Source organism: Schistocerca americana, chromosome X (assembly GCF_021461395.2).
Source record: "Schistocerca americana isolate TAMUIC-IGC-003095 chromosome X, iqSchAmer2.1, whole genome shotgun sequence".
Lineage (NCBI taxonomy): Eukaryota > Metazoa > Arthropoda > Insecta > Orthoptera > Acrididae > Schistocerca > Schistocerca americana.
Genome location: NC_060130.1, coordinates 130,849,344 through 130,870,306, shown reverse-complemented (window position 1 = coordinate 130,870,306; position 20,963 = coordinate 130,849,344).

Genomic DNA, 20,963 nt, shown 5'->3' with positions numbered 1-20,963 from the left:
GGCCGAGTCCTTTTCCCGCCAATCCCTAGGAAAAGGTGGTGGTGGGGTGACTTAGGTTAGTGGAGGTAGCCCAAGTGCCCTTTCTTTTCCTCCATTTTCTTAGGTTAGTAGAGATATCACAAGTGACTTTCTTTACTGCCAAAATTCAAACTTTGTTCCAGTTCCTAGGATGAGGTGGCGGTCGGATGTCTTAGGTTAGAGGAGGTAACCCAAGTTACCTTTCTTTCCCGGCATTTTCTTAGGTTAGTAGAGGCTGCAATGTCCTGATGGAATTTCAACTTCACGCCTGGCAGGGTGTGGCAGGGGAGCGTGGCAGGGGAGCATGACACTTTCCGGCCATCTTGGACAACAGTACTTGCGTCATCAGCTGAGCTCATAGCCGCTACCTTGGATGAGGTCATGGCCGCCATCTAGAATGATGTCATGTGCTGTTGCCAAGTCTACACGCCGCCATCTTGGATGACGTCGTCGCCGCCATCTTGGATACATCTGGGAACAATGCAGAGTGTGCCAGAACCCTCCTTGCTGCAACACTCCCATGCAGCACAGCTCCGACACGAAGTGCTGCAGCAATGCAGTGTTTTCCGCTGACAGCAGTATATGATGAATGATAACAAGAATGGTGAGACAATTCGTTCTCTCCTCCTTCCCCTTAATAACTGAGTCGTGTCTACGCCGAGTCAAATTGGCCCTGAGATTTGTAATTTTTTTTGTTTTGTGTAAACGTCACGAAAAGAAATACACTTCTTTAATGGTTTGATTATATAAGCAATCTTTTACATTCATATATGAGCCCCTTAATTTTGTACCTTTTGTGTTTAATTTTAGTTAACTATTGTTATCAATTAATTGTTGGCTCCTAATGTGGGGCCATCTTGTTAGTCATCTGCTCGTCATTTAATGTTCAACAGCAGAGAGAGAGAGAGTAATTTCTACAGTTCACTACATTTTTGGTGCCCAGCGTGGGGGCGACCTCATGGGTAATGTTCATGGTATCTGATGTAACAAAATAATTTCCCGAGTTGATCACAACAGTTCCTATAAGCTGTCATGTCCAAAACACGTCCTTTTGACATAAATTTTTTTAGATATTAGTGTTCCTTGTGACACATTCATACAAACAAGTTATTTTATTACTGTCATTTTAACATCCCAGAGTGGGAGAACATTTTTGTTTGACGTATCATCCTCTTTTTGTATTAATCAGGTGTCAGAAACTGAAATTGGTGGGCACAGCTCCATGAAATATGCTTGTTGTACACAGAGTTTTCATTATGTAACACAAGATAATTTTAAATAATTAAGTCGATAAAGCGTAAATCCTGCAATTTGTACCCAGGAAAAAATACTATTTTTTGAATATCCACTTTATGTTACATGGAAAGAAAGTTTCTGATATAATGTTTTGATTCTGCTAATGCACTGTATTTATCTGCAATCTTGAGGTACCATTTTGTCCTCAGATGGAAAGCTATTATAAATCAAACATGCAATATCTCGCCTTTTTTCCCTGTAGTCCTGATGGGAAAATGTTAGGAGTCGTTTTCTGATTCCTTTAGTTGTTTGAGTTAGGTAGCTTCTGTGATGTTTTAACCAGGTGATGAACAAGTATTACTATCCAGGGACTTGTTAAAATTTTAGAAAGAGGGATGAAGAGGTAATCTCACATTGCCATGCGATATTCATACTTTTTTGCCAACTTTTCGTGGTTAATTTTATTTAGAGAGTACTGGGCACATTTGCTGGGAGGAAAGCTTTGCGTTTTTCTCACTGGGGAGGTGTTTTCATGTGTCCCCTTTGTCGGCAGGAGGCAGACAGTGAATCTCATTAGGAAGGGCGATGATCCCCTGGGAGCTGGACAGTATTTGTAGAAGACAGGCTGTGGTCGGCTTCACGCCTTTATCGGCAGAGCCAGCGCTTCTCCTTGCCCTGAGCAGAAGTCGCCAGAGAATAATTCCGCACAACATTTTTGTCTATTCTGTTTGGACATCAAAGGACGAGACACAGAGATGCTGCCCGAACAGCGTGCGGAGGCCCGTTGCTTTCAATCCAAAATTTTGTGTGCCAAGTGGAACTAAGTCACCTCATCGCTGTGTTCGCATGAAGAAGCCGCCCAATCGATGGGATACTGCTCCATCCGAATACGAATCCCTTATTTGTTAAAGCATAGTTTGTACACCAACAGTGGAAATTATCTGAAGTATGTCCCCCATTTTGTGATGAAATAAACGATATTCACATCCGTCGCATTGGCTACAGCACTGGGTCATTGCTTGCATACAGATTTTTTTCTTTTTTTTTAAGTTGAGAGTTATGGAGGGAGATCTGTGTTTTGTCGTCATTCGATCACCACCATCTATGAGGGTCACTCATCTGCTGGCCGCTGTTTGGGGCTGATGGGCACAGGGTTTGCTGATTTTGGGGTAGTTTGACTGTCACAGTTGCAGCAGAACGATCCATTTTCTGAGCAGCTCGCTACTTGCTTATTTTGCAGTGCAATTTTTATTGCTTGGTTTAGCTATAATTTGTTAAAAAGTACATGTTTCCATTTTTAAAAAATCATACATGCTTCACAGGATTAAGCACACTATACAATTACGTGCCCTTCTGTGTACTATCATTTGTCCAAAACCTTTTTTCGATATCTTGAAGTGTTCAAGAAATAAATGGTGTATTGCGTATTATCCAACCCATCCTTTGTGTCAGAAATCGCATTTGATTGTTGGTTGCCTGTGAGAAGATCGTGTGATGCCTCTTTTCGGTATTCGACGACGGTGGGATGGTGTCCCATTGAGACTGTTGTTCACCGTTTCGTGATATTACCATTCGAGTTCGTTGGGATTCCAGGATTGTCGCGCGGTGATGGCATCTGTGGTGTGATCCAGAGATCGTGGAGCCACACCAAAGTGGGCAACGCACATCGATACCACATACGTTACTGAAGTCTTGCTGCAGTCCACAACGGCGTATGCGAGGCACTCCAGAAGACCACGCCTCCCTCTCAGCATAGCAGCGTCCTCACACTACGGTTAATATAATAGAGCACTGGCCAGTTCGTGACCTCAGCTTCAGCAGTCAGCATCATCTAATAGCACAGTGTTAGTTATAGTCTCAGTGGAACATGTAGTTGAGTTAATGTTGAACGTTGTACTTCAGGACAGGAGTTTCTGATTGTAAGCATGAAGTGATGCTTTCATAGTGAATGACAGATGTAAATATCTATGCTCGCCTGTGGCGAAGAACAGTCTCAAGTTAAGTAAATATTTTTATCCATTCATGCAATAACAAGAGCACTCAAAGAACCCACAGTTGTGTCTAGATGATTATAGTTTCGTCTGGCCACATCAGCATCAATGGAATCAGGAGGGCTACACTTCACGCAGTGCGGATCTCAACTATCCCACACGTCCAGCGCCAAAGAGGATAGATGTAATGTTCGCTCGCCCATGCAGGATAGTACAGCCATGTCACGTATTTTGGTCTTGTTTGTAGGGATATAAGTATCCACACAGACAATGTGACGACGGCTGGAGCACCACAGACTGTCAGCATGGCGACCACCATTATGGCTTCCCTTGACGAGGCAGCAGAGAGAGAAGTAGCCGACGACAACACTGGGCTCCCGAGTAACACCACACCGCCTTTTCAACCGAATCCCAGTTCTGTATACAGCATTACGTCGGACGTAAGAGTGTGTGAAGGCTCCACGGGGAGTGAACGTCGCCTTGGTGCATAGGTCATCGTCATACGGATTCATCACATGGCGTGACGGTAAATGTTAAGGCCAGTGGTTGTGCTCTATGTTCGACGTATCTGTGACATTTCAACAAGATAACGCAAGACTGAGTCTTGTCCGTGCTGTCCTGATCTACATCGATCCATAAGGCGCTCGACCATTAAAAACATCAAGTTATGTGTTGCCGAGAGACCAGCATGGCACCACTCGCCTGTCACTACGATTAAAGAATTCTGACATAAAGTTGAAGCAGCATGGAATAAACATACCATACGTATCATTTATTCTCTCTTCGACTCGCCGGCCGCGGTGGCCGTGTGGTTCTAAGCGCTGCAGTCCGGAACCGCGGGACTGCTACGGTCGCACGTTCGAATCCTGCCTCGGGCATGGATGTGTGTGATGTCCTTAGGTTAGTTAGGTTTAAGTAGTTCTAAGTTCTAGGGGACTGATGACCTAAGATGTTAAGTCCCATAGTGCTCAGAGCCATTTGAACCATTTGAACCTCTCTTCGACTCGATGCCTGTCTAGGTTAGAGCCATTGTTGTTACCGAAGGTGGGACTTGAGTGTGCTAAAGATCGCATCCTGTATGCTCCAGTAACCTACAAATGTAATTATGTATTCCCCCTACTTTACTGTACACGAGCAATTAGTGAAATTTCGTTGTTTGTTACAATTTTACTAGTCAGCATTGTACCTTTCCAAAGCACCATGTCGGCATTCAGTTTAATGGTTATGGAGAATTCAAGGAAAACCTGACCCCACTAAGACATGCACTTTTTAGTGGCTTTTCCGTACGTGCCCATACAGCCATCTCAGCTGTGGCATGTCAATTATGAATATACGAACGTAAGGACAGCACAACATCCAGTCCCCAGCGGAGAAAATCTCAGACCCAGTCGGGAATCGCACCCGGGGCCCCTTCCGTTAGCAACCCGCAGCGCTGACCTCACACCTACCGAGATTTAAAGGATGCACGTTTCGAACGTTTACGATGTCTGCCATCTAAGCTGTCCGGTTACTCTAAATTTCCAGCAATGAAAATATTACACTTCCTAAAATACAATTTCTCAAACATAAGTAACTGAGCTAGCGTGTATAATGAAGTAAACTGTTTTGAGAAAGACATTTTGTGAAATGGTGAATGGCGCTCGGTATTACGCGTGGCAGCCGTTAAGAAGTTTTGGTCCACGTCGTACAACCTCCTTCGTAACGTTATTTAAACGTTCCCTGCACTTCAAGAGTACTGTGCTCCACCAAGCCAAAAATGTTTAAACGTGTGTGAAACCTTATGGGAGTTAACTGCTGAGGTCATCAGTCCCTAACTTTACACACTACTTAACCTAAATTATCCTAAGCACAAACACACACACCCATGACCGAGGGAGGACTCGAACCTCCGCCGGGAGCAGCCGCACAGTCCATGACTGTAGCGCCTAAGACCGCTCGGCTAATCCCGCGCCTTGACCGCTCGGCCCACCAAGCCAGTACTGTTGTAACACATTTCTTCCAATCCTGAAAATATGGGGATTTAAAGAGGTCAGTTGCTCTATCGGGTTTTCCATTCGAGGACCGACAAGAACAAGCAATCCCTCTAACATACTGAACGGCACAGGAGACTTCCATAGATGACACGCGAGCTGTCCTCTGACTGAGACGAGTATTCTGTACAAGACCCGTCTCGACCTGACGACGACTGGCGGGCTGCTTCTGTCGGCAGCCCTTAGCTAATGAGCTGGACTATATGTACTGCTGTCCATTAAAATGGCAACATCGTGCAGACAGCATACAACAGACTCCAGATTGGTGTGAAGAATGCCACGTCCTTAGATATATATCGAAGAATCTCATTTTTATAAAACAAAAATGCAGTGTTGCATTACGAGGCCGTGACCGAGTAGTTACTCTAATCAGTACAGTAGACCCTCGTTTATCCAGTCTGCATAGAATCGTAATCCCAGAAGGTGAGATTATCGAAAATCCGGGTGATCCGGGACTTCAGAATGCACCAATTCTGTTAATAGTTCGAGTCGAGCGATCTGCTGTCCGAACAATCTCTATAACAGTAATGAAGCGAATGCCAAGAAGTGCTTGCTTCAATTTAGAAATCAAGGTGAACAAGGGCGTAAGTCCAGGGAGTGTGGTGCGTGGTACAGCACTTCCCAGCTCCATCGATCGAGCAAATCAGTTACATCTTGCGGCATATGCGCCCGAGAATTGCCTGCAAAATGGTGGGTAGGGTCTGTAGAAAATGTCGCCGATTCTTCTACATCTACATAACTACTCCGCAAGCAGCCGTATGGTGGGTGGCGGAGGGTACCGTGTACCATTTCCTTTCGTCTTCCAATCGCAAACAGAGTGAGAAAAAAACGTCTCTGTATATGCCTTCGTGCCAGCCCTAATTTCTCTTGTCTTCGTGGTCCTTTCGTGAAATATACGTTGGCGGCAATACAATCATTCTGCAGTCAGCCTCAACTTCCGGTTCTCCAAATTTACTCAGCAGCATTCCTCGTAAGGAACTGCACCTTCCCTCCTGTAATTCCCATTTGAGTTCCCCAAGTATCTCAGGAATACTTGCGTGTTGATCGAACCTACCGCTAACAAATCTAGCAGTCCGCTTCTGTATTGCCTTTATGTTCTCCTTTAATTCGACTTGGTTGGAATCCCAAACACTCACGTAGTATTCAAGAATGGGTCTCATCAGTGTTCTGTGCGCGGTCTCGTTTACAGATGAACCACACTTTCCTAAAATTCTCCCAATAAACAGAAGTCGGCCATTCGCCCTCCTTACTACCATTCTTACATGCTCGTTCCATTTCATTGCAATGTTACTCCTATATATTTAATCGACATGACTGTGGGAAGCAGCATACTACTAACGTTGCATTTAGGACAAGCTGTCATTTATCACAACAACTAGAAATTTTATCTGAGTTATCTTGTATCGTCCTACAGTCACTCAATGACAACATCTTCCCGTATACCACAGCATAATCAGAAAACAGCCGGAGATTGCCGCTCACCCTGTCCATCAGACCATTCACGTGTATAGAGAATAAGTGCGATGCTATCACATCTACCTTTGACCCTCTTGGCGCCACCCTTGTCTCTGATGAACACTCACTTTCGAGAATAAAGTACTCGCTTCCTTCTCTAAGCTGTTCGGTTTTGTAACGCAACCTGCCTGCTACCAGTTTAGAGACAGAAGGAGCGACTCTTTCTGCAGGACCCTCCTACCATTTTGCAGGAAAAAGCTGGGGCGCATATGACTGATTTGTTCGATCGATGGGGCTGGGAAGTGCTGTAACACGTACGACACCCCGCAGACTTCACCTTCATACCTAAATTGTAGGCAGCACTTCATGGCGTTCACTCCAGAACTCTTACAGAGATTCGTCGGGCAATTGAACGCTCAACTCGAACTATCAACACAACTGGCGCTGCCAAGGATATCCTATGACTTCCACATCGCTGTGCAACGGGCTATATACAATACTGCAGACTACTTTGAAGAACAGTAAAACTTTGAAATATGTATCAGTTGTCTGTAATTTGTAAACAAATAAATAATTGCCACTATTAAAGTTCCAACCCTCGTATTTTCGTATACTGTGGCCGGATAAAAAATAAATAAATAAAAAAAAATTAAAAAAAAACAGTTTCTGAGCTATGTTGTCAGTAGATGGCGTTATGAGGGTTCCGTTAGTGTATTATGAAATATGTTATGAAAACGGCTCCCAAACACTAACTTCATGACTTTTTCTTTCTTTCTCTTCTTTTTCCTTTTTCCTTGTATCGCGGGTTCGGCATCTTATTCCTGATATGGCAGTGTCGGCGGTAGAGGGTAGCCCCATGCCCTTCCTATTGCCATCCTTTCCTTCCCGGGACGAGGCCAGCCGCGGTGACCGAGCGGTTCTAGGCGCTGCAGTCCGGAACCGCGCGACTGCTACGGTCGCAGGTTCGAATCCTGCCTCGGGCATGGATGTGTGTAATGTCCTTAGGTTAGTTAGGTCTAAGTAGTTCAAAGTTCTAGGGGACTGATGACCTCAGATGTTAAGTCCCATAGTACTCAGAGCCATTTGAACCATTTTTTTCTTCCCGGGACGGAATGGGTGTATTCCATCTGTCTGTGCCTAGTGTTACCTAATGTGGATGTGTGAGAACGTTTTGGATGTGTTTACAAATAACGTAACTGAGGCGGGACTTGGGAACGGTCCCGTTTTTTTCCAAAATTTTATGGGGGCTCTCAAATGGTCCGCTTTTTTATGATCTCCCTTGGTTAAAGTGTTTTATGCTATCAACTTGCTGCGGAAGAATATAAGCTAGTAAGCATCATCTACATCTGTATCTATATGGATAGTCTGCAAATCACTCTCAAGTGCCTGGCAGAGGGTTCATCGAAATACGTTTACAATAATTCTCTGTTATTCCAGTTTCGAACAGCGCTCGGAAAAACGAACACCTATAGGTTTCCGTGGGATCTCTGATTTCCCTTATTTTATTATGATGATCGTTTCTCCCTATGTAGGTCGGCGTCAACAAAATATTTTCGCACTCGGAGGAGAATCTTGGTGACTGAAATTTCGTGAGGATATTGTGCCGTACCGAAAAACCCCTTTGTTTTAATGATGTCCACCCAAAATCCTATATCATTTCAGTGACCCTCTCTCCCCTATTTCGCGATAATACAAAACATGCTGCTCTTCTTTGAACTCCCTCAATGTACTCCGTTAATCCTATCTGGTATGGATCCCAGACCGCGCAGCAGTACTTCAAAAGGCGACGGACAAGAGCAATTTAGGCAGTCTCTTTAGTAGATCTATTGCGTTTCCTAAGTGTTCTGCCAATATGACGCAGTCTTGGGTTTGCCTTTCCCACCTTTGGCTCGAGTTCGATTCTTGCCGTCCCATGTCCAATTTTTGTATCGCTCTCTTGTTCTGTTTTCGGAAATGAAACGCAGAACACGTTTGGCGATACCGTCTCTGCTGGGCCGTTTCAATTTGCGACTGCAAAGGCCTGATTGGCTAACTTCATCGCTAATTAACTCGGCCACAGGGTAACGTATCGAATTTTTTTCTTGACAGTCATTTCTCAGCACAATCTACCCCGCAACGGTGTCGTGGGGTTTCCTACCGTGGGGTTTCCTAAGAGCAGTGGCGCACTAAACCTGTCAGAGGCCCGGGCCGGCAAAACAAATTGAGGCTCCCCTTGCTGCTCCCTTCCACCCTCCTCACCACACAGGAGTTCTTCGAGAGTTTCAAACGCAAACGGAAGGAAGTCCCACATTGCTTATCATCTTCATTTTGTGTCATGATAATTTACAAGGTGTAACTGAAAGTGACTGCTCTCGTAATCTCGTTGCTATTATTTAAAAGCTATGTTGCCCCTTATACGACAGAAATCATTACATGATTTCTGTTTTTCGAATCTATTATTTATGTTTCGCAACTAAGTCGACATGGAGCGAGGGGGGAGTATAAAAATGAATCCCTTTTTCCCAAACCAAGAGGAAGGTCACTGTCTACATAAAACTTCATTCAGTGCATGGTGGAGGGTACTTTACTTACGGATTTCAACAAAAGCCACAGTGTTGCTCCGATCTTGATGAAATTTTGTTCATTTGATCTTCAAAACAAGGGGAACCTCACTGTCTACGTGAAATTTCATACGGTGTATGGAGGAGGGTACCTTAGAACAGAATTACACACTGTTTGATTGATCAACTTGGGAGTTGGCTCATGTATGTATGTTTTCGTAGTGAAGGCATTTATACAAGCCAACGTATGCTGGATGGCGGAAGGTTGGCCTACCTTTAAATAAATTCAACATCGTTTCGTCAATCAGCATGAAAATTGGCAGATATATGTATTTTTTCATAGACAGGGAAAGAGGAGATGGCATGACGGAGGCAGAGGAGGAGATATTCGGAGAGAGGAGAACGTGATGGTGGTGGGAGGGGGGAGGAGGTGCATCCAGAGAAGTGAAAAAAGTAGATTAAAAGAGAGAGGAAGCAGCAGGTAAACAGAGAAAGGGGGAAGGTGGTGAATGACTAATGGAACACTGTAATAAATACATAAATTATGGGTGTTATTGTGAATTTCATGTAGTATTAGAAAAAGCGGAGGAGGAGGTGGACATAGACGGGAAGATGGATGGAGAAGGAGAGGAGGATGGAGAGGAGGAGGAAGTGTTGTGAGAGAGGGATGAACGGAAGGAGGACATGGACAGAGAGACGAGACAGGACTAAATGGACAAGAGAAATGAGGGAAGAGGGTATGAATTGACATAAAACTGGGATGAATAAATATCTGGTCAACGCCGAGTTTACTGTTAGTAATTAGGTAAAGATTTACGCGACAATGGGCGTGTTTATCTGAAAGACATTACAGAATATTTTCCCATGTTTAGACGCCGTCTATAAAGTCTCGATAACTAGAGTGTTGTTCTTGATGTCTACAGATGATAAAATTCGTTGCTTAACATAGATGACTCCACCAAAGTTCATCTAATTGGAATTTCATCTTTATAAAATGAACTACATAATAATCAGCTGAAAAATGCTCCTGTTGGAGCACAATAAAGGAAAATATGATTGTGTTTAAAAGACTCTGACAGAAAAGTGGGCAACCAGCTGTCTTTTTTGAAGAGGTAGCCCGATGGAATCTTTTTTAATTTCAAAAATAGCATTCACTGCCTCCTCTTTCAGCTTTTGAATCAGAAAGTACACATCTGGATGTTTCTGATTTATTGAGGTGTTCAGTTTCCTATGCCAACCTTCGACAGCATTCGTAGTTCTGTGTCGTTGGTTAAAAACATTCCACATTTCAATAGGTGTATTAGGACTTTCCATCCACTGATCAACCATATAGTCTGCAAATGCTGTGATCTTCTCCCCACTGGGCATTTGTTTTATTAAAATCCACGCTTCACTGACAGTGTTAAGTGGAAGATGTGCTACTGCAGCACACATGCAACAAAACAATCGGACCTCCTCCCTATCCCTGTAGTCTTCCATTAATCCCAGTTCCTGTATCTTCTTCCAAAGACACTGGTTAAAGTGAAAATTACAATCGGAAAGTTGTCTTTCAGGGAACACTGAATTCATTGTTTTAATTGTAGCCATTTCAAAATCTAGCATTGCAGTTTTTGGTGACCACCCAGGCATCTTAGATTTCAGTCCAGAAAAAAGTATTTCACATGAATTTTTACTTTTGTCTGGCAGCAAAGCAAATAAAACAGGAAATATCTTAGTTGCCTCTTCTGCACTTCCGATGTCGACATGGATTGTGTACAATTGTTTGAACTGTTTCGAACAGCTGTCAAATGTCCCATCCATAAGCACAGTTCCACTGTCACAAAGGATTTTTTCTGCTTCTTCACAAACAAATACTAGAAGTCTCTTGTCTGGAACAGAGCCATCATCAATCTTCAAAAAACTATTACCTTCCATTAATTTCAAAAGGTCTTCGCTAAGATGAATTTCCGAACTAGGGCCAGGGTTCTGGGTTGTCCCTAGCCTTACACAATTGAGTCTTGGAGCTGTTATAATTCTGAATATATGCCACGAATTCTAATCCTTTATCTTTCAAATCTTGAAATTCCTGCTTAAAAATTTGGGCTATAGGCATTGTCTTTTCTTCACGAACTCTTTTTCTGCAATTATATAGTCTTTTCTTTATCTCCACATCTGTTTTGTCAGGTGGACAAGAATGGTGCTGTTGAGAAACGATTTCACCATTTGCAATTTTTAAACGGCCTTTGCACCTACTCCGTTCATAATTGACGCATATCCAGACCATCCTTGATAAGACACGGCCTCCCTTTCGTTGTTGTTATCACTTCCATCGTGTACGCTGCATAGAACAGAAGTCGTATAGGAAAACGCACGGAACGAAAGCTATCGACGACGACACTGTCTGAGAAACGGCGACAACACCTGCACTGAGGGTGAGCGACTGAGGTAGACAAGCAGTGGGGGAGGCTCAGTTCGCAAACACCTCGTTAGGGAACCACCTTCGCTACCTGCTGCACCCTTGTAGGAAACCCCACGATCCCACGTAGCCCCCCGCAACTCCCTCACAAGCTTTTCAGACTGTTTCTAACCATCCTGTATTTCATAGTCATTAGGGTCAAAGTATTTATGTTACAGTTTAGTATTAGCGAATCAGCAACGGTAGTTCTTAATGTAAATATAACGCTTACAGCACGCGTCCATAAGCGTTCATTTCATACAGTCCGACGCGGAAAATCAGATCAACACGAAACTCAAGTTAACGCACAATTAGGAGAGGCTTCTTATTTCTCTTTTCTCGGAACCTCTTTGTATCCAACCTGTTTCTGAACAGACCTGATGCAGCAGAACAGGTTGTCCTCTCAGACAACTGAGTGGTACGTAAAACCGTCATACTAGGCAGAGAGGCATTCCAGCAACCGGTTTCGTGGGAAAGACTCCGCACCGCTCTTTTCAAAAAGTAGCCCATCCGTTTGCATCAGTCACAAAAATTCGTTGCAAGAAATTAGCTCAAACCAGTTAATTCAGACACGGTAGCTCGTTACATAAATGCAACAAGTGAGTGCTGCAGCCCGTCGAACATTATGGAACACTAATTTCATTGTCTGCGGGAAGGCATTTGTGGTGGGAAGTTAGTGTGCGAAACGGCCGTCTGAAGGCGCCACGGTAGGCTAGCGGCCGCTTGCAACAGAACCTGGCACGTGGTAGTTAAGAACGGGACTGGCGCGCAAAATCCACTTATCGCGGCCTACGCGTGTGTTACAGTGGAGGCACATACACAACATGTGAAATGCGCGATTTAGGAACAGATTGATATTATTCGTCAGTGGTATGGTTTCCGTAGAATTTTTGTTTTCCGTAGAATGTTTGCTTTACATTTTCAAACCGTTAAGAAAAGTAATCAAAACTAAAACTTCAACAATGACAGATCATCTTTAACCTTGGTTAAGGTGATCAAGTCTTCCGTATTTCCGGGATCTGCCGTATTCTACCAATTTTTTTTTAATCCTCCCGACGCACTTGCTAATCGCCTATCCGGTTGTATGTTTTGGCAATGGTCAGTGTTATAAGTACTATCGATAGTTCAGATTTTCTGATCGACAGATCTGTAAAAGTTTTCGTATAATACTCGATACTATTGTCGACTTAGTACTTTTTCCGTTCGTGCTTCTACGGAAAGATGACGGTTTGGCTTGAGGGAATGTGAGGTGTTTTTCGATCGGTTCTGGCAACCCACGGATGTCCTCGCCTCCTACCAATCAGCAGCTATTGTATATATGAGGCATGGAAGTAACAGGGACTTGCGAATACGGATTATAGAGTCGTTCATATTCAAACGCAGTCGTTACATTATTTATTTCTCAATGGACTCGCACAACTCAACAACATTCCACAACACTTCGAAAGAGCCGGTAGTGATAGATCGCTTAAGTTAGTGGCAATCGAAATCAGGGGAGAGTCAACACGAAAGTTATCGATTTGTGTGGTCTTTTTTCCGTAATTGTACCTACTATACTGTACGTTAATGTCTGAATCTTATTACAGGCTTTTTAAACTTAAAGTCCTTCTCTCGCTTTGTGGAATTTCCTCAAAATGTGGTACCTTATGATATAACAGAGTAAAAGTAAGCAAGGTGTGCCAGCTGATTTATACGTGTATCTCTGTCGTCAACCATTCCATGGAAATGCTATGTGGTTGCGAAGTTGAAATTTATTGCCACTAAATCTCTCTTAAAATCATGTTCAGCTGTTGGTCATCGCTCTTAAAATCATGATCAAATGATGGTTCTCCTAACCTTAACATCTGTCTAACAGCGACATCTGTATTTGCTGTACCGTGAGGTTTTGAGTGTTATCAGCAATTGGAGCGTGCAGGATACATTGTAAAAGCACATGGTATAACAACTACAAAATTCGCTCTTATCACTAGTCTTTGTAAAATTTTAGACATACCGATCTTTATATCACACTATTTCCTTATAACATGTTACAATGCGTTCTTTTCACGCCATATTAGTTCTTTTCTATTAGTGTGTAATACATCGATAGGCCAGGACATTATGACCATCTTTGGCACGGATAACAGTGGCAACGAGTAGTGGCTCAGAAGCAGTAAGGCCTTGCTAGGTCGCTGGAGGGAGTTGGCACCACAACCGCATGCACAACTCACCTAATTTCCGTAAATTCCGGGGAGGGAGGCGATGAGCTTTGACGCGAATCTCAAGCACATCTCAGATGTGCTCGATCACGGATTTGACGAGTTGGGTGAGGGGCTGTGGGGGGGGGGGGGGGGGGGGGGGGTGGCAGCACATCACTTGCAACTCGCCACTGTGTTCCCTGAGCCACTCCATCACACTGCTAGCCTCGTATCATGGCGCATTATCTTGTTGAAAAGTGCCGCTACCGTCGTGAAACACGATCGTCATGAAGGGGTGAATGTGGTCTGCAGCCGATGTACAATACTCTTTGGCCGCCATGATCGCCTGCACGAGCTGTACTGGATCCACGGATGTCCAAGCGAATGTTCTCCAGGGCATAGTGGAACTACCGGCAGCTTGCCTCTGTCCCGCAGTACAGGTGTGAAGGAGTTATTCTCCTGGAAGACGACGGATTCGCGCCCTCCCATAGGCATGATGAAGAAGGTATCGGGATTCATCAGAGCATGCAACGCTTTGCCACTGCGTCATCGTCCGATGCCTATGGTCACGTACCCATTTCTGTCGTAGTTGCCAACATTGGCACATGCATGGGTCGTCGGCTGCGAGGGCCCTTAGTTAGGAGTGTTCAGTGCATTGTGTTTTCAGACACACTTGATCTCTACCCAGCATTAATGTTAGTTCCGCCGCAGTTCGCCGCCTGTCCTATTTTACCAGTCTGCCCAGCCTAAGACGTCAGACCATCTGTAATGAGGAGTGGCCCCCCAAACCCACGACGCCTGGAAGTGGTTTCACCTCGGTTTCACCACGTGTTGAAGACACTCACCACAGTGCTATGGAAACCCGACAAGCCATACAATTTCCGAAATTCTCGTGCCGAGCCTCTAGGCCATCACAATCTGCCCTCGGTCAAACTCAGATAGATAGCGCGCCTTCCCCATTCTACACACGGACAGCGCGTTCACTGATACTACATGCACCTTGCGTGTGCCTGACTTCCAGTCATTCCTCGCCAGGTGACGCTGCTGTTGCCTGGACGGGTTCATGTCGATAGCAAGTAGGTAGTCATACTGTTATGGCTGATCAGAGTATGTCACTCATATACAACATCTGCTTAAGAGTTTGTGAAGTATCTTGAGCTTAGTGCAGATATACTCATTTGATTATAGGCCCAGGCCCCAATCTAGATTTGACGAAACAATAAATTTTATCCGAAGCATTTGTGACTGGATTCTGTCAATTATATTTTAATTTCGTTTGGCGCATTGATACACTTAGTTGGATAAGGATGCATTCATCTGGCAGGTGCTGTAGATTCATTGTATATTGTTTGGAGTCTGGACCATGGCAGGTCGTCATATTTTCGTTTTGTATCTTTTTCCCGCTTTAGATGTAGGTAGGGCAGACGGCCATCACGGGATCACTAAGCGGTTTCTGAGGCCAGATACCATCCAAGAAGCCATGTAAGCATCGTATCCAGCATTATGGTGGGGCGGCCGGTGCACGCTATACCCTGCGTTCTGTCCTTTCCGATTTCTTTAAAGGCGGTTCAGTTGTTGTAAAGCACCCGTCCGTTCTGCATGTTTCTTATTATTCTGTAGTCTTAAAAACCACTTAACACCTCGTGAATAAATGAAAGGTAGAGCATCGTGGTTGCAGGGACTATAAAAACTGATTTCTAAGAAATGTGTGATTAATGTCTAGCACAACGCCAAAAGAAATGTGTGATTAATTTCTAGCACAACTCCAAGATGCGAATTTATTGGGGTTCTATTTTCACTCTAACTTAAGTTTTAAACTGAACACAATTCCAGCCAGTTTTAGTAGCAACTCTCAGGTGTCAACTGATTACAAGTCGCATCTAAAGGAGGATGCCATAAAGCTTTGTCATGTGTTTCCTATACTTCTGAGAATTGTGGTGATGCGGTTTAGACATTGGACTAGCCTTAGGGGAACTCGGGGTTGAAATCCCCGTCACGACATCGGAATTTAGATTTTCTGTGATTACGCAAAGTTGTCGGGACGGGTCTAATGAGAGGCCAAAGCCAAATTCCTTAAATATATTTGATCAACTAAGCTATTGTCCCATTCCCAATGGCGTCGATTTAACAGTTTGTTGAAGCGTAACTGTCCTCTTTGCTTCTTATCTATACAAGCACTTGCGCAAATAATCGTAGTCGTCAAATAAATAAATTGGCAAAACACCACGTACAGCATCACATAGAACACATGTCTCAATTGAACTCATTATGTACAACTATTTTATACACATAACTGTCATTTACCGACCACAAATACGTTCTAAGCAACCATTCGAAGGCGAACTCGTAAACAACTGCAGGCGCAGAGCCGGCAGCTGTGACCGATCGGTTCTAGGCGCTTCAGTCCGGAACCGCGCTGCTGCTACGGCCGCAGGTTCGAATCCTGCCTCGGGCATGGATATGTGTGATGTCCTTAGATTAGTTAGATTTAAGTAGTTCTAAGTCAAAGGGACTGATGACCTCAGTTGTTAAGTCCCATAGTGCTTAGAGCCATTTGAACCATTTTTTTGCAGGCGCTGATGACCAACACAAAGGACCGACCTGGAGAGGGAGGTGGTCATTGGCATCTCACAAACATCTTAACCCTCTACCACGGCAAGTAGCAACTACCAACCAATGCAGAAACATCGTCATACTACTGGAGGATGGAATTAGGCAATGGAAGTGTAACAATGTACGGTAAGGGAGCGGCAGCTTAAGGGTGGGGGCAAAGGGGGAAGAGGGGGAGGGGAGGGATAGGTCCTGAGATTGCCCATCTCTTCAGCTTTGAAATCTTTCTAACTGCAACATGCGTTACACGCCATGCAGCTGATCTAATGAAATAAGCCATTCAGACATGTTTTATGCGAAATTTTATCCTCTTTATTTTCTTAAATAGTCAACTTTGCAGAAAATTGCGTCGCTCTGGAGTTATAAGCGAAAACCCGATTACAGTCCCAATTTTTCAAATTTTTTCCCTCATTTGTGTCCTACTTCCGTGTCCAGATTTTGGAGGACTTCGAAAATTATGATTCAGCACCGTCGAAAACATATAGAAAGGTTTTGGTTTTCAAAAAAACATCTAGGAAACTTTCCGCCATTTGGCCCTTTTAAGCACCATTTGACTAAAATATATATCGAAAAAATACGAGATTACCGAGTATCAGACTACTTTTATGACTGAATTCAAGATATCCTTCGTGACAGAACTCTACGCGTCGCTCTTGATGGAACAAACCCGATTAGATTAGGAAATAACACACTTAAAGTAGTATATGAGTTTTGCTATTTCGGGAGCAAAATAACTGATGATGGTCGAAGTAGAGAGGATATAAAATATAGAATGGCAATGGCAAGGAAAGCGTTTCTGAAGAAGAGAATTTTGTTAACATGGTGTATAGATTTAAGAGTCTGGAAGCCTTTTCTGAAAGTATTTGTATGGAGTGTAGCCATGTATGCAAGTGAAATATGGACGATAAATACTCGTAGTTTAGACAAGAAGAGGATAGAAGCCTTCGAAATGTGGTGCTACAGAAGGATGCTGAAGATTAGATGGATATTTTACGTAACAAATGAGGAGGTACTGAATAGAATTGGGGAGAAGAGGAATTTGTGGCACAACTTGACTAGAAGAAGGGATCGATCGGTAGGACATGTTCTGAGGCATGAATGGATCACCAATTTAGTATTGAACGGCAGCGTGGAGGGTAAAAATCGTAGAGGGAGACCAAAAGATAAATACACTAAGCAGATTCAGAAGGATGTTGGTTGCGGTAGGTACTTCGAGATAAAGAAGCTTGCACAGGATAGAGTGGCATGGAGAGCTGCATCCCACATTTGTCTATAAGAAAGTGGCAACGCCAGAAGGCAGTAACGGTTTGCGTAAGGACCTACAGAGTATTGATAAATGGCGATAAAATTCATACAAATTACAAAAATGTATGTATGTATGTATGTAAGTACGCACACATGTTCCACATCTCCTCCTAAACCACTGTACCGATTTCCATCAAAAATGCTCCACATATCATTTACTGTCTTGAAAGGGAATCACCCACTGTCAAAGGGGTGGGGGTGAAAAAGCAGTGTAGTCCATGACACTAGAATACCCATACTTTAGTCATCCAGTATTGAGAATGACAGCGCTTAGGGACTTGCAACAAACTTTACACATAACTTCGAAAATTCACGAAACTTTTTCTCGCTGACGACCAGCACAAATTGATTAAAGGAAAAGAAATTTATCGCTTACGACATTTTCACCACTGTTCATGCTGTAAAATGCCACATGAAGCATGAAGTTTTAATTTAATAATTCTTTATTACTGACAGTATTCGTGACACATTTTGCAGACAGTATTCACATATACCACTGAATGTATCAGAAAAATTCCATCATTGTACAACACTTTGGTTGCGAGATATGACGTCATAAACACTGAGAGGCGTGAAAAACTACCACATCAGGCTAGACATTTAAATGTATTACCTAGTTACTTCTAATTCTATTCGCAACATATTTCACCGGCAGTATTCACATATGCCACTGAATGTATATACAAAAATTGTATGGCAGATAGTTCAGGAGATTTGACGCCGTAAACAATGAGCTGCGTGAAAGTGAAGCTGCTGGGTAAAATTCGCTAGACATACACGTGAAGTATGTGTACAAATACGCATTGAATTTGTTAAATACGTGAAATATATTCGACATGTGCGTATGCGGGAAAAGTTACAGGTTATAAGCTAATCCTAATCCCCTGGAACGATTTCAATTAAAGTTGGTGCTCATATTAGTTAAAATCTGAAAAAAATACTGTATGGGGAAGAACCACCAGCCTTTTAATGGGGTTAGCGTGATAACGCGGAGAGAGAAGGGAGAATGAGGAGATGGACAGACAGCAAGGGGGAAAGAGGAGATAGGCGCAGGTAGGAGGAGGAGGAGGAGGAGGAGGAGGAGGTGATGGACAGATATAGTGGAGAGTCTAACAACCCTACCACAACGAAGGTCAGCATGTAATAACGATTGTGGTGTTGCTCACGCTGCTAAATACTGCATTTTCGGGCAACAACAGTCATATTATGTGGCAGGTGTCATTAGAGCACAGTTAATAATGTCATTTCATGTAATAATGAAAAAACTAGGCACTCATCTTTTTGTGTTTCCCACGCTGGTCTCGTATTATCATGGCTCAATCGTTGAAAATCTAGGTGGTTATGATTCCAAGCTCGGATGCAAAGAGGCCTAGGTTTTATTCTGCTATATTCAAAAGTTATGTAGATGCGCTTCAAAAACCATCCTTGAAGATTACATTTTTGCTGGACAATGGTGATGTAAAAAAATAATCAGCACTCCGAAATTAAGTAACACTTCCTTTTAATTGCTTTTATTGCAATATCACGTGACACACTAAACATCACTTCACAATAGAAAACATACTTGAAAACATCTTCCTCACAGTCACTGTTAAAGTTCACATTTTATAAGCTGACGACAATATTCGTCTTTCCAACATGACGTCCACGACTTGACTTTCTCAACGTCCGACTCTCTAACAACTTAACAACTAACTTACAATCGCTTACGCGCCCAAAAATCAGAGTTACAAGTGCGTCAAAGATCATAGTGACAAAAGAAAGAATACACATAAGAATAATATCATTGCAATATAAACATATCGACGTATCAAAAATGAAATCAAATCTGAATTTTGTCTCATAAATACGTTACGTAGTTAACAGAAACACAGTAGAATATAGCTGGTATCGAGAGGTTCAGGTGAGGTGCCGTAATGGTTGCGTAATTCAAGTACCATTACAAGAGGAAAATGGATAAGACAGGGGAGAGGAGGAGATGGACAGAGAAAGGAAAAAGGAGGAGATGGACACAGACAGGGGGAGGAAGAGATAGGCAGAGACATGGGGGAAGAGGTGAAAAAACAGAGGGTGGGGAGGAAATCGACAGAGAAAGGGCAGAGGAGGAGCTGAACAGACAGAGGGTAGAGGAGGAGGTGGTCACAGAAAGGGAAGGGGAGGAGATTAACAGAGAGAGGGGGGAGGAGACGGACAGAGGAAGGAGGAGCAGATGGACAGAGTAGGGACGAGCAGACTGACAGAGAGAAGGGCAGGAGGAGATGGAAAGAGTGAGCGGCAGCAGGAGATGGACGGATAGTGGAGGGCAGAGGTGGACAGAGAGAGGACATGATGGAGATGGATAGTCAGACGAGGAAGGAACAGATGGACTAATAGAAGATTGGACTAAATATATACCCTGGGCCGCGCGGGATTAGCCGAGCGGTCTGAGGCGCTGCAGTCATGGACTGTGCGGCTGGTCCCGGCGGAGGTTCGAGTCCTCCCTCGGGCATGGGTGTGTGTCTTTGTCCTTAGGATAATGTAGGCTAAGTAGTGTGTAAGCTTAGGGACTGATGACCTTAGCAGTTAAGTCCCATAAGACTTCACACACATTTGACATTTTTTATATACCCCATGTAACATATATTGCGCATACATAGGAAAAGAAATCCACTACTGTGCAACTACACTACTGATGACCGGTTACTGGAAACAGTAACCACCGTAAAATATCTAGGAGTATCTATGCGGAGCGACCTTAAGTGGACTCAAAAACATAATAACGAACAGTAAGAAAGGCAGATACGAGACTGAGATTCACAGGAAAAATCTTAAGGAGACGTAATTCATCCACTTAATAAGTGGCTTACAAGGCGCTTGTTCGACCGTTTCTTGAGTATTATTCGTCAGTCTAATTATCTTACCATGTAGAATGCTAGAAGAGGTAGAGAAGATCCAATGAACAGCGGCGCGTTTCTTTACGGGATCGTTTAGTCATCGGGAGGCCGTTACAGAATTGCTCGACAAACTCTGGTGGCAGACGCTGCTAGAGAGACATTGTACATCACGGAGAGATTTACTCTTGAAATTTCGAGAGAATACTTCCTGGGAAGAATCGGACAACATATTATTTCCTTCCACAAACGACCACAACGAGAACATTTGTGACAATAGAGTTATTATAGGTACTC